Below are 12,892 nucleotides of genomic sequence, written 5' to 3' on the forward strand. Positions count from 1 at the left end.
AGAGTGAGTGACCGCTTAGGTGGAAGATGACAAGTTGCCTTGGTCCTAGGCTGAAAATCTATGAGCTATGGTAACAGACTGTAATATGAATATGCTAGAATTTCCTTTAAATCGTGGACAATATGAATTGGGGAAAATGATTATTCAGATTTGTGGATTTGAGCAAAGGTATTTGTGATCGACTGAGTGAATATTAAATTAGTAGCTGTGATTTTGTGATCCTATGAGATGTTTGAACAGAGAAAGATAAGAAGCTCTCTGCACCAGTGAAGAAGTGAGACGATATCTCTGTTCCCTGAGATGAAAAATCCTTTCCTTTAGTTGTTATAAATGACTATTATAAAGTTGGCTTTTCACAAGATGTGTGCTATATGATTAATAACTTTGTGGTAAGGATATAAGTTTTTATTCTGCTGTTAGTAAAGAAATTAGGCATAGTGGTAGTATTGATAGAGTATGCTTAAACTGTCTGTTTGGCTGGGATAACATCCAGTGAACATGTAAAGAAGACTGCTATTGATACACCACCTATCAGCATCCACCATCTGAAGAAAGCACGGACCAAGGCCCAATCTGGAGGTGATAATGAAGACACAGCCAAGAAACACGCATGCTCTAAAAAGGCGGACCCAAGGAGGGGCCATGCAAAACAGTTCCCGGAATATGGAAACTAGTTTATGGAAAATATGAATATTCAACAGACTGATACAACAGAAAGGTGTTTAAAAAAAACCTGTGAAATAGCAGGTTGTGGACTTGGCTAAATGCCAGGTCACTCGCCGTACTTGCTTTTTTCCTTATCTCCTAATTGTCTTATCTTTTATTAAACCTATTTCTTAAAATCTACCAAAAAAAGTGAATCTCTTTTTCACAATTTGGGGGCTCTTGCCAGGATGTACCTCATCCCTGAAACCCCAGGAGATTCGAGCAAGGGAGGCGCCCCGCCTCATTTTTGGCAGCCCAAAACTTTGTTTTCCTGGTAAGAATTGGGGATTGCAGGTAAACACCCGAAGAGATAAGCAAGGAGACGGAAAAACAAGCAAAGTAAAGAAAAGGGGAAAGGCTCCCTGAAACTGCAGTATTTTTGCTAAGTGCACGAAGAACCTAAGAAAGAAAAAAGAATTGTAAGTATTTCTTAGGGGAGCGGGATAGGGGGTCTGTGTGGTGTGTGAATGAGACACTGGCTGGGCACTCCAGACTGGTGAAACGAGTGTGGTGGCTTCTCATGCTGCGGTACCGTGCTCCCGTGAGAGGGGCGGCCAGTACGGAGGCGAAGCGAAAGGTAACGAGTGAAAGTGACCCCCGGGTGGCTGGGATGGGTCCCAGGGAGGGGTTGGACCCCTCGGGTAAGGGAGCCGATGGTTTTCCTATACCATCCACTGGGAAAACGGGATAAGTGGGGGACCCCAAAACATTGTCGGATTGAAGGTTAGGTACCTGAGAGCATCCGGTGAGTGGCCAAATGCATGCATGACTTTTTGCCAGATTGAGGATAAAAACACGAAAAGGGCTAGGGGTGTAAGGATCAAGATACCAGGGTTTTAAAAAACCGACCAGGTTGAGAAACACTAGAGGCTCAAAAAGTGATAATCCAAGAGCATCTGGAGGAGAGGTTAGCTAAATACCTATAGGTAAATAATAAAGATCAAAAGAGGGTACCATTTTTCTTGTACTGTCTGCTTGTGTTGTCTTGTTGTGAAAGAGGGTGAGCAAGGAAGGCATATTGAATTGAATAAGGGTGAATGAATGAGTGTAAGAATACTAATCTTTTTATGTTGTCTTTTTGTGAGTGGAGGTATGTGTAACTGAGAGGTGTATTTGTTGTTGAGTTTATTTGTGTTATTGTATTGTGTTGTTGGAAAGGAGAGTTTCCTTGTACTGTGGAAATGGGAAAAAACAAAAAACAAACCAAAAAGAGATGAGTTGGGATCCAGAGAGCGAGGGGAAGGGGGGGCTGGGTGCAGCCCCCGCCCGTGTCTCTGTCTGTGTTGGCTGTGCAGCCGCTTGTTCCCCCCTGTGCAGTCGCAGTGCCTGTCACGGCGCTTGCTGGGCCACTGTTTGCGCCTGTCATACCTCCCGCTTTGGTTCAGGCAGTGCCAAAGTTCGCGCTTGTGTCTCTGTCGGGCTGCCCGTCCCCCAGCCCCGTGCCGCCGCCTGCCCCAGCGCTGCCCCTGGCTGTGCTGCGGTCCGTCTCCATAACTGCACGGCCGCCTGCGCTCCGCTCCCCCGGCCCCGCCAGCCCCGGCCCCGCCGGGGGCTCGGCCTCACCCAGTCTCGGTTGCCCCACCCGCGGCCGCTCCGCCGGCCATGCCGGGGTCCCGCTGGCTCCTGCTACCCCACCCGAGGGCACTTCCCCCGTGTCGCTGCCTCCCGGCCCGGGGCAGCCTCCAATCTCCCGTGCCATGCGGCGGTTTGTCCCTGTGGGGTTCGTGCTGAATTCCCCCCAGCCCTGCCCTCGCCTGCTCGTGTTAGAGCTGCGGGGCTGCCGACAGAGAAGGCTGCCTTAGTTCTGCCGTGGGAGATACCACCGCAGCCCTGTGGACTCCATCGACAGTCCCATCTGTCCCGAACACAGAGTCCGTGCCCCCCGGTGCTCCGCGGGCCCCTGGCCTCCGCCGGACGGCTCTGACCGCAGAGCGGCCCCGGACCCGTCTGCAGCCTCCCGCTCCTCGGGGATTCAGGGCTTGGAGACGGGGAGGGAAGAGAGACAAAATGTGAACAAAATCCCAAAAGCGCCCTGAGGGTGCCTGTTTCTTTTGTAGGAAAGAAGGGCATTATAAGCGTGAGTGCCCTCATCGAGAAAACAAAAACAAAACCAAAACAAAACATAATATAGAGGAGTCATAGGCTCTATTTTTTTAAGGACAAATGCCATCTGGAGCCTGTAATAACCCTTTAAGTAGGTCCTGGGGAGGAGGTGTTCCAATTTTTGGTCGGTTTTGAAACAGAAAAGGCATGTATTATGGGGATTCCCAGTGGGATGGAGGGTAGGTAAAGAGATCTCAGAGGTGGCGGCGGAAGGGAAAAAGTTTGAAGTCCCTAACATGGAGAATGTGGTAATCAAAGAAAATACCAGATGGATGGGAGATATTTTATTGATCCCTGAACTTAATGTGTTGGGAAAAGATCTAGAAATATTGTTGAGAATGGGGGTTGCGCCAGAAGAATAATAAAAGTTTGGCAAAAATAAAATCTTCTAAGAGAGGGAGAGAAAATATGTTGATAGTTTGTGGGAGAATCTTGCAAAAGGAGAACTGTTATAGGCGAAATAGCCGAATTGTTTTATATGAAGAAATTTATTAAAGTCAATTTGGTTACAAAGAATAAAAAGTCCACCACCAAAATAAAACAAAGGATGCCAAGCCCGGGAGTTGGCACCTGGTGAACCAGGTCGGACCAGTGATCTATCTGGCAACAGTCCTCCCCTTGTTCACGAGAAAATGCAGCTGGAGCCTGGATTTTATACAGCTTTTGTGCCCTCAGGCTAGACCCAGCGATGTAAATCTCCTCAGCCGTCCGGTATGGAGTTATCTATTCTTTATGGGCTTGCATTGAATAGTTCTTCCTGGGCTTACTGGAAGCCCTTTTGTCTTTCTCTCCTGATCTGGTGATGTTGTCCAGGTGGCATCAGTGTCTGGTCAGAGGGTGATGACCGTCTCTTGTCTCGCTACAAAAAGATGTTACTTCGCCCTGTGCCTTCAAGTGCAAATGAAGTCTCTCCCTGAGTTTAGGTTTTGCAATCTGAATTTTACAAAGGTGGGGGGGTGCTTAGTATATTTACTATATTTAATTTTCAGCACTTTATATAAAATATTACAAGCATGAATTAATTCTTAGCCTCCTTCATAACAGAATCCCCACCTTGTATTTTTAGAAATTTAATTCATGCCCCACCTAAAAACCTCTTTTTAAAATTCCTCCTTGTAGTCATCCCAGGCTTCCTGTGGAGGAATGTAATACTCCTTATAAGAAGTTTCCTTCACCTCGTTTTCAAATCTTGCCAATATTTTTGCGACTTCACTTTCTTCTGTCTGTTCTTTTAGTTTCATGATTTTTGATATTTGTGTTTTTACCTGTGGCCAATTCGGGGTCCGTAGGCATTGCTGCGATCTGCATGCCTTGAATCACAGAGTGTATTAAACGAATAAGGCATGGGATGAGACAAGGCAAGAACATGATACCTGCTAGAGAACAAAGTATGAAGAAAATCAGTTTTTTTTCTTTTTTCCAGTATCCCATCGGAGGTTCAGGTTGCCATTTTCTTTCTTGTTTATCTGAATTTACAGTTAATGTGGATATACACGGGGTATATCCTACAACCCATTGAATTCTTTCCCCTCCCTGCTGATACAAAAGGTTCCAATTATCCGGTGGTCAATTATCCACCCTTCGGGCCACAATATGTTTTTTGAAATTTCTGGTTTATTCCACTTTAACAATTGTTCTGGAGATAAATTTTCACCTTTCCAGGGCCACATTTCAGCGGAATTCAATCACCCACAAATGCAACAATTGGTTAGACCTAATTCAGAGGCAATTTCCTGCATAAGATCTAAAGATAAATTCCTGTTAGAAATGAGTGATCCCGAATCCCCATATTGTCTTTCCAGTTACTCATATGTTCACTTAATGACTTGTCTATCCTGTTCTATTCTTCTTTTCTAGTTTCTGCCTCCTGCCTTTTTAGTTCTTGAGAGATTTCATAAATTTTTACTTCATGCTCTATATCTTCCCCGTTTCGTGAAAAGCAAAATGTTTTATCTAATTGTGCAATCTCGTTCATTATTGATTATTATTTGATTATCCTTCTGTACTGATTTCCCATCATATTTTAGATCCTTGCCCACCCAATATGTCTTTCCTCCTTTTCACATTCCCAATTGTTCACTCCCGTAACACAAGTGGTTCACAGTAAAATATGCTATGAAAATCGATTCTTTTTTCCCTCCTATCCAAAGAGTGTGGTTACATTGATCACTTATAGGTATACTTGGTATCTTTCCTGTTTACCATTTGTGAATTCTGTGTGCTTTTGACTGCCTGTTCTCTTAGTAATTGCCTTTGGGTCATGGCATACCACCCCTTTTTCTGATTCACAAATTTTATATTGAGTACCATTAAAGAAACAATATCCCTTTCTCCTATCCCCTGGACAATCATAATGTGGTTGATACTTCAGGTTTTTTTATTTGTCCCTTGTTGTACCTTCCAGGCATGGTTCACACTCCTTCATGAGGGTCAGCCTCTGAGGGTTCTCGGGGTGGAATCCCCCTACTTTGCTCAGGACTAGGCTCAGGATTACAAGGACCCCCAGTACAACACTCCTCTGCCTTTCCCTTCACCCACGGGGTAGAAGTCCGCGGTGGGGTAACCCATCTTCTTGGCAGCAGGCGTGTGTTTTGGGGTCCTGTTGGTCCGAGCCACAAACCTCCTTTTAAAGACACTCCACCGGGACAACCTGACTGTATCTGAGTAGCAAGGTACTTTGATTTTTCTTTGGCACTCAACATCGAGCACTTTGGCCTCTGCATTCAATTGTCTTTTTATTCCCTTTTATATATTTGATACCACTCTGGAGAATCTAACTCCAGTAGACCCAAGCTAGTGGCAATTACTAAAAAGCGGCTAGTCTCTTTTTGCTCTTCTCCCAAACAATTAGTACACAATTCACTTGGTTTACACCCCCCTTCACAATGGGTAACTTAAATATGCTTACAGTATACACACTTAAAGTAAACAAAGGGAAAACAATCAGAGTTTGGTTTTATACAACTTATCTGATCCCCTCTGTTCATTTGTGGTGGCGTTGAAATCTGATTTTCAAGTCTCCAGGAGGCGAAGACACTCTCCACTTTGGGGCAGTGCCTTGAGACTCAACCTTCTTTATTCTTGAAGCGTGCGTCCACCCTTTTCTGCAGTCCTGGTTGCTGTATCTGTAGTAAGGACAGTGAAAGGGCCTTCCCAATGAGGTGCCAGAGGGACTTCCTTTCAGGTTTTTTATCAAAACTTCATCACCAGGATTTATTTGTGAATACCAAACCCCAAAGGGGCACTTTGAGGAATGAGCCCTTTCTCTGTAGGTCCTGTAAATTTTTGTTTATGGTAATTAGATATGGCTGAATCTGGGTATCCTCTATTTGAGGATGCCCAACCAGTACTTTGTGTCTGTAAGGCATTCCATAAAGCATTTCAAAGGTGGCAATCTGTTTCTGAATGAGATATAGTTGTTATGTTTAAGAGAGCTAGAGGAAGGCATTTTACCCAACGCATTTTAAATTATCTCAAAAAATGTTCTGTTAGAGCCTGTGCTCCCCAATGTGTTTGCTGATGCAATCTTTTCAGAATTTCCTGGTATATTCTTTTGATACCAGTTCCCTTCCATCAGGTAATTCCATTTCCCTATCATTTCTCCCCCCATTCTTTATAAGTCTCAATTTCCCATTCTGTCAAGCAAAACGGGTGTTCTGTACTTTCCTCTGTCTGAATCTCGGGGGTACTTACCACCATCAGCGCTGCTCTTTTTGCCTCAGTATCTGCTAGGTTGTTTCCCGACTCTGAACTGCATACCTGTTTGATGTCCCTTCACATAGACGACAGCTATCTCTGTTGGCTCTCTCACAGCTTCCAATATTTGTTGATTAATTCCTCATGGACTAGATTTCGTCCTTTCGTACTAATCAAGCCTCTCTCTTCCCAAATCTTCCTGAAAGTGTGCACTATGCCATAAGCATATTGAGAATCAGTAAAAACGTTCCTTTCTTCCCTTTAATCTTTTCAAAGCCCTTAAAATCGCATACAGTTCACATGCCTGTGCAGACCATCCAGCACTTAAAGGGCCAGACTCACTACTTCCTTTGAGTTCCCATATCCCGACTTTCTCTTTCCATCTATCACTCTTGCTGATCCATCTACAAACCATTTTTTCCACCTTCTACTTCCTCTTTCTCCAAATCCGACCTTATCTTTGTCTGCAGTTCCACCATTTCAGCACAATCATGGGAGGTTTCCTCCAGTACCTCTTCAAACCGAAACTGGGCTGGGTTCTGAGCAGCTGTTGTCTTAAGTTTTAATGTAAATGCACCAAAATAGTCTTATACTTCAGGAGTCTGGCATCTGGGAGCCATTTATCTGCCTTTTGCTGCAGAATGCTCCTCACATTGTGTGGTGAGTATACTACTGGGGAAGCCCCAAATGTTACCTTTTTAGCTTCTTCCACCAGCAGAGCTACTGCCACAATAGTTTGCAAGCCAGTGGGCCATCCTCTGCCCACTGGATCTAAAAGCTTAGAGACATATCCCACAGGTGTTTTTGGTCCCTGCCCAATTCTGAGTTAAAACATCAATACACAATCAACTGAAAGTACCATTTTACATCTGACAAATTCAACACAGGAACAGTTATTATGACACCTTTAACCTCTTAAATTTTAATCCATCTTGTTCAGTCCATTTCACTTTATTTGTATTTAATCTCTCCTAAAGAAACCTTACCTTTTTACTATATTCTTCAATTCATTGTCTGCAGTATCCTAATAGTTCCAATAATTGCCTGATTTCCCTCTTTGTCCATGGAGGGGGGGGCAGAGCTATAATTCCAGCCACCCTTTCAGGATCTAATTTGTTTTTACCTTTTGATATCCAATGTCTTAGGTACTTTACCTTTGATTCAGCAAATTGTAGCGTTGATTTTGAAAATTTTAAGTTTCAGAAAATTCAACAATGAGATTGTACATATTCTCATTTGCTCCTCCCTTGGGCCAGCTATTAACAAATTATCAATATATTGTAATAACTTCACTCCTTCTTCTGGCAGAAATTCACTTAGTAACTTTTAGTGCATCTGCTGGCAATTTTTGAAAAGTACTTCTTTCTGCCCCAGAATTAATTAAAAACCAAAATTTTCCTTTTTGGTCCCACTTTAAGTGTTATCAAGGGTCCTTAATGGAGTGGGACCCTAAAAAATAGAGCCCCTGACACCCCTAATCTTCCTTGAACATCTCTTCATCTTTTTTTCTTTTTAAACAGTCTTTCTTAAGGTGTCCCTTCTTGTCACAATAGTGACATTGGGTTTCCTTCTTTTCCCCTTATATTAAAAACTTTCTTATTGTTTAAAGAGACAGACCAAAAAGGGTTAGGAGAATCACATTCTCTGGCGGGATCCTGTTTAGAATAGGGATTGGTTACCACGGGGAAACTTTTAATTGAAATTGGTTCAATTTTCAACCTCCCCACCCGGGACTGACGCAGGGGCCGGGGCCGGGAAGGGACGCCCCCCTGCTCTGGGGGGGGACTGCTGTGTTGGCAGTGGCAGCGGCCCGCCGAGAGGGTCAGGTTACAGGGGCTGGGTGGGGACAGGACTCCCCGGGGCTGGGAGGAGCATGGGCAGAGACTGCACTCCTGGGAGCTGCAGCTGGGCAGAGACACTGAAGCTGGAGGGAAGGAGGGGGTTCGCCCACCGGGTTTGGAGTGGGGGTTTCGGAGCAGGGGAGAGCCTGGGTTTGTATGCGTTTGGGGTAAAAGTTTTACCTTACACACAAGGCTCTTTGGTGTTTGCTTTTCCCTTGCCCCATTATATTAAAAACTTTCTTACCTTTTTGGTGGGGGTCTCACGCTGAATTCTTTCTTAGCTTCCGCTAAGAGCTGAGGTCCTTTTCCAAACTGTCACAAACCGGATTCCGCTTTTTGGACTACTTACCCGTTCCAGCGAGCTGAGCTGTGACTCTGTTCGTCCAGTGAAAAAACTTCGGTTTGCGTCCTGGGCTTCTCACCAAGCCCATAGCTAAAAGGCTTACCAGTCTCCTGAACTCAAGAGGAACGTCTCCTTTCCTTATAGCTTCCTCCTAGGGTCTCTTCCCAGTGCTGTAACATTAGCCCCTATTGGACTATCTGGGGGAATCTCTGGGATTCCCTTGTTCAACTCTCTATTAGATTTCTTTTGCATTTGCTTTTTTTTTTTTTGTCCATTTTACCAACCACCTAGTACGTGTATGTGGAGCTGGAAATAACACAGGTACCTCTCTAATTCTAATAATTTTACCAAAATACTCACCCACCGCCAGGGACCGTCTGAGGGGTCTTTCTATTGGCACTTGGCTCTCTGATTTCCTTTTTGATGGATACCCGTCCTGACGGAATCCCGTCCCAGCACCGAAGGTTTACCAGTTCCAAACTCAAAGGAACTCTCCTTCCCTTCGGCCCACTTGTGACCACAACCAAAAACCCCGCGCGCTCTGAGGTTTCTCCACAATCGCTTCCCTTTGGCCCGACCCAGTCCCCTGCGGCATCAGGGAACTGCGGTCCTCAGGTCCTTTTCGCTTCGTGATAAATCACGTCTCATACACACATACACACCCACACTCGGTCACACCGCTCAACCATGAAGTACTTACGGTGCCTTTTTCCTTCGTGGATTCTTCGTGCACTCAGATTTTAGTAAGGGTCAGTATGATTTAAGCCTGGAGGTAAGTCTACTCAGTGCAATTATTTCATTTTTTTCTCTTGAGTTGCAAGAGTTCATTGTACAGATGCAAACTTCAGGCTGATCAGGAAAGGGATTCTGAGACAGATTGAAGAGTGAAGTGTCACTCCCTCTCTACTGACCCTCATTCTGTAACTCACCTCTACTCAGCCCTTCTTACAGCTGCCCAGAACAATTGTTGCTTGGAAAGGGAAGATGGAAGAGCAGGAAGGCAGATGTAGGATCCTGCTAGATCTCTTTGTCAAGTTCTGTCAGTCAATGATTTGGGAAGTAACCCAGCCTCCTGCTCTGTGCCTTGCTCCCCTTGCCAACCAATAGTGTGTTTCTATTGGGCCATGTCTAAATCTCCCACCATTGTTCTGGCAATGTCCAGGCCTTGTCAGCATCTTCATGAGAGCTGCTGGCTCCTCACCAGTCCTCCCGTCCTGGAATTTCGCTGCTTCAGGAATGCCACTGTACTCTTGTCCCTTAAAGGACTAGTCCATACACACCATTTCTGAGTACTTACGTCAGGTTTGAATTTGGAGATCGCTGTAACGAGGTAGACACTCGCTGTTGCTCGTGGGATGGGTTTTCTGTGTGTTGGGAGGCCCCAGCAAGCTCTGTAATGGTACTCTTGCTATCCTTCAGTTCTTCTTCCTCGAGAAATTCTGAGTGGTAAAGCCAACTTTCATGAATGTCTCATGTCTGTTGAATAAATGCATCACACTAAGACTCCCTCTGTCTAGTAGAGCTGACTTGAGAGTGGTGCTAAAAAGGAACAGAGTGCTCTCCTTTAATTTTGCATACTTAACAGTGAGGTGTGGCCTTCCTGAGTGGATGGAATTGTGACTCAAATTAGTTCTTCAGTTTGCTGCCATCCCTCTCTACTGTGAAGTTCTTGGTTGTGGTCCACAGGATATTTTTGATTACATGATTGTAGCCCTAGTTTGTGCCTGAGATGTTTGGCTTCTGGAAATTCCTTTCCCAGGGAATTTTCTGTAAACAATTCTACCGTTACAATAACATGTCTCTGACATAACAGGGCTACACATGCTTGGTTTCTAAAACAGATAAAATGCTGACAAATCCTCCTTAAAAGACCCAACACATTCTAGTAGAGCAAACACAATACCTTTCTCTTTTTCCTTGGCCTCTGGAAGACATTGCTCTGTACTGCTCTCTCATTCTGGAGGGGATGTGATCTTTTTCCTCAGTGGCAGCTTTTTCCTGTTCTTTGTCCATAGGCTTCACCTTTCTAGAGATGAACGCGCAAACACTGAGAGAGCACTGGTCTGAGAGCTGCAGGCCCGTCTGAGGAACATGGGGAGCAGCGGGCAAGTCCCACCCCGCCCCTGCTCATCCCGCTTGGCGCTCCCGGGGCGGCGATTGCTTCTCCCCTGCTGCCCGGCCAAGCCGGGGGTCCGCAGGCGCGGCGGGGGTCTCCTGGGGCACTCTGGCCCCGGGGGGAGGGGGTATCCGACCCCGGGGAGCTGTGCCCGGGCCCGGCGCTGTCCCTGCCACTGTGCGGAGCCCCGCGGGCACGAGCGGCGCGCCGTCACCACGGCGAGCCCGTGCCGCTTCCAGCAGCCCCGCGGCATGCCCTGCCCTGCTGTCAGAGTCTGTCCAAGGATGTGATATGCCTCACGACCGTCTCCAATGACTGAGGACTGAGACCCCAGACTCTGAAAGGAGTCCTGGCCTGGCTGAGGCGGAACGTTTGCCAAGTCTCGGAGGACTGGAACGCATCTCCATGAGAACGGAGTGCAAGAACAATGGAACTGGTCACAGTGGACTGAGCCAAGGCTACTTGCCCAAACTGGTCTGTCAGTACCAGAGTACGGTGTGCAGCCTGTTCCTGAGCACCCAACCTCAACACAGGTGGCTCCTACTCTGGCTCTGTGCCCCTCGCTTGGTCCCCGCCTTGACCAACCTACAAAACCCTGGAGACCCCCGCTCACTTTTGTGATCACCCCACTGGAGAAGATCGTGTCTATAGGCATCGAGGACTTGTCCCTCCATGTTGGTAGCTATAATCCCCTTACCCTTTTCTATCTTTCTTACTATTCTTTTTCTCTCCCCACTATTGCATTTGTTGGCACTAAATGAAGGGCATTTTGACTGAGTAAACTGAGTTGTTCCCCGCTGTGTCTTTTGTGCTCTGAGATCCTTAAAACAAACCGTCAAGGTTTCCTGCATATATTTGCGGACCCGACACCTGCCCAGCCCACAGAAATGCCTCCCAGCAGCCGCTGTCTCCTGGAAAGGGAAGATGGTATAAGCAAGAAAACAGCTGTGGGATCCAGGCAAATTCTCTGCTTGTCATATTTTGCCATTCTGGATAATTCGGGAGCTAAAGCAGCCTTCAGTCTGTGCTCTGCCAGGCAGGGACTCTGTCTAGCCCGGTGCACTGAGCTGCTGCAGGCTCTGAACAGCAGTGCTTGCAACACACAGACCTTCAGAAGGAAAGGATCACGGGTATATGAGAGAAGCCAGAATGTTTTAGTAGATCACAGGGTACTGAATTCCCAGCAGCTTATCTTCCAGGATGACAAGAGGCCTTGGGGCAGGGGGTAGGAGGTGCTCCACGTGCCGAAGCAGATTCCCTGCAGCCCGTGTGCAAGACCATGGTGAAGCAGCTGTGCCCCTGCAGGTCCATGATGGAGCAGAGATCCACCGCACCAGGAACGACTTCATGCTGGAGCAGGTGAATGTACCCAGGCTGTGACCCCGTGGGAAGCTCATGCTGGAGCAGGCTCTGGCAGGACCTTTGTGCCCATGGAGAGGAACCCACATGAGCAGGAATTGTGACCCTGCCAGAGCAGCTGGTTCCTGAAGGGCTGCACCTTATGCATGGGACCCATGCTGGAGCAGTTCATGAAGAACTGCAGCCCATGAGAAGCACTCACACTGGAGAAATTAGTGAAGGAGTCTCCCATTTGAGGGACCCCATGCTGGAGCAGGGGAAGTGTGAGGAGTCCTCTTCTGAGGAGGAAGGAGCAACAGACATGGGATGACACTTACCACAACCTCCATTCCCCATCACCTTGTGTAGCTCAGCAGGGAGGAGGTAGAAAATATCATGAGTGAAGCGGAACCCAGGAAGAAGGGAGGAGTGGGGGGAAGGTGTTTTATGATTTGTTTTAACTTCTCATTACCGTGCTCTTATCTATCAATACATTAAATTAATTTCTCCGAGTCGAGTTTTATTTGCCTGCAACAGTAACTGATGAATGGTCTCTCCTTCTCCTTCTCAACTCATGAGCCTTTCAATGTATTTTCTTTCCCCTGTCCAGCTGAAGATAGGAGTGACAGAGTGGCTTGGTGGTGATATGGGAAACGTATATGCATATGAAAATTCAGAATTTTAGAAGCATATAATGTGCTTAAACAGGTGAAAGGGAGAACAGAAATATATATAGCTTATTTAGCAATT

General features: G+C 46.3%; 2 long non-coding RNA genes across 3 annotated transcripts in view; both read left to right on the plus strand.

Moving 5' to 3' along the window:
* The window catches only part of LOC136373320 (uncharacterized), a 447,213-nt gene extending 443,860 nt beyond the window's left edge, over positions 1 to 3,353 (plus strand). The window contains exon 2 of the long non-coding RNA XR_010745630.1: positions 3,253 to 3,353. This is a non-coding gene — a long non-coding RNA (uncharacterized lncRNA). The remainder of the gene's footprint in view (positions 1 to 3,252) is intronic.
* Positions 3,354 to 11,389: 8,036 nt separating this feature from the next.
* LOC136373319 (uncharacterized) overlaps positions 11,390 to 12,892 on the plus strand; it is a 573,809-nt gene continuing 572,306 nt past the window's right edge. For both annotated transcript variants that reach the window (XR_010745629.1, XR_010745628.1), the window contains exon 1: positions 11,390 to 11,468. This is a non-coding gene — a long non-coding RNA (uncharacterized lncRNA). The remainder of the gene's footprint in view (positions 11,469 to 12,892) is intronic.

The sequence above is a fragment of the Sylvia atricapilla genome, chromosome W (genome assembly GCF_009819655.1).
Source record: "Sylvia atricapilla isolate bSylAtr1 chromosome W, bSylAtr1.pri, whole genome shotgun sequence".
In the NCBI taxonomy this organism is placed as follows: domain Eukaryota; kingdom Metazoa; phylum Chordata; class Aves; order Passeriformes; family Sylviidae; genus Sylvia; species Sylvia atricapilla.